Source organism: Pteropus vampyrus, unplaced genomic scaffold (assembly GCF_000151845.1).
Source record: "Pteropus vampyrus isolate Shadow unplaced genomic scaffold, Pvam_2.0 Scaffold15462, whole genome shotgun sequence".
NCBI classification, from domain to species: Eukaryota; Metazoa; Chordata; class Mammalia; order Chiroptera; family Pteropodidae; genus Pteropus; species Pteropus vampyrus.
In genome coordinates this window covers 1-1505 of record NW_011904243.1, presented here as the reverse complement: position 1 = coordinate 1505, position 1505 = coordinate 1, and the positions used below count along the sequence as shown (strand labels likewise).

Below are 1505 nucleotides of genomic sequence, written 5' to 3'. Positions count from 1 at the left end.
TTAATTAATTAATTTATTTATTTATTTTTATTATTTATACCTACAGCACCTGGTCTTCCTAAGTGGTCTCCCCTCCAAGTACTAACCAGGCCCGACTTTGCTTAGCTTCCAAGATTAGACAGGATTGGGCTTGTTCAGGGTGGCATGGCTGTAGACCATGGACTGTGGCTCCACTGGGGCGCAAATACAGGACTTATTGCGTATAAAGCAGACATGCTAACTGCTACACTATGGAACCACATCCTTGTATTGAGTTTTTCACAATTACAGCTTATGAATGCCAGAGCACATGCTAGGTGTTTTCATGAAGAAATGCTTGCTAATTAATTTCTCTAGAGAACCAATCAAAATAATCTTGGTTTCTCATGTTTTCTTATCACTTTTGAGGGATCCCGTTAAAATGCAACTTATAAAATGAGCTCCAAAATTTCTTTCCACGTGGAAAAGACAAGATATGAAACAACAGGTGTTAGAAAGTTTGCATTTGTTTAAAAATTTCAAAGATATACAATGCCTATGTATGCATGGAATATTTTAGGGACGACACTCTAGAAATAAAAAAATGGTTGTCTCTGGTAAGGAGACTGAGAATTTCTGGGATGAGAAATACAAATTTGTGACTTTTCTCACTCCAAATCATTTTGTTTTTGAGGAGAAAAAAATGGTGTAGATGATAGAGGCTCTGTTCATCTCTCTGGCTACCAAATCAACATTGTGATGGAAACAAGGAGCAGGAGCAAAGAAAATTGCCTGGGATGTAGATGAACAAGTCATATAACTAGGGAGAAATCCAAGAAAGCACTCTGCAATGGCAGAAGGTAGGACAGGGTGAGGTCGTGGGGCTGCCTGGTCCCGAGCGGCTAAGTGAGTCGGAGGCTGCGGCAGCGGCAGAGGCAGTGACAGATGCCTCTTAAAGGGGCCACGTCTGCCAGTGGATTTTTGTGGTGACAGACCTGACGCTCTGAGCACCAGCGCCCATTCAGCTGCGCTCAGGGGGCACGAGGGACTTACAGGGAGATGTTGTCGGTGTGAGGGTGGAGACGAGACTTGCTCAGTACAGAAGTGCTGGAGGTATCCATTGTTCCTTGTTGAGCCCTCCCCACTCCCAGTGTGCAGACACAGCACTGCCATAGCTGTGACATCATCAAACTGTATCACAGAGGTCGCTCCACCCAGAGGATTCCCTGAAATCCTGTCTCCCCCAACTCACGGCCCCACCCAAGACACGTCCAAGTGTATCCTCAGCGAGTCAGGTGCTCCTTGCTGAGACTCACACTGGAGGCAGCCTTGGTTTCTGTTGTGGCCTTTTGAGGCAACTATAAGCACAGCATCTGTGGACTGCTTGCTGAATCTTAACAGGTGTCCCCGGAGAAGTAGAGGCTTGAATTAAGTTTGGCCTGCAGCTGAACCCCTCTCAGGACTATGCCACTGGACATCTACTTCACAAATGCATACTAATAAGACTGGGAGACTTAGGAGCTTTGCTTAGCACATAGAAACAGACA

At 45.4% G+C, this 1505-nt stretch overlaps 1 pseudogene; it reads right to left on the bottom strand.

The window, feature by feature from the left end:
• Positions 1–37: 37 nt before the first annotated feature.
• Positions 38–156, bottom strand: LOC111735115 (annotated as a pseudogene).
• Positions 157–1505: the final 1349 nt, after the last annotated feature.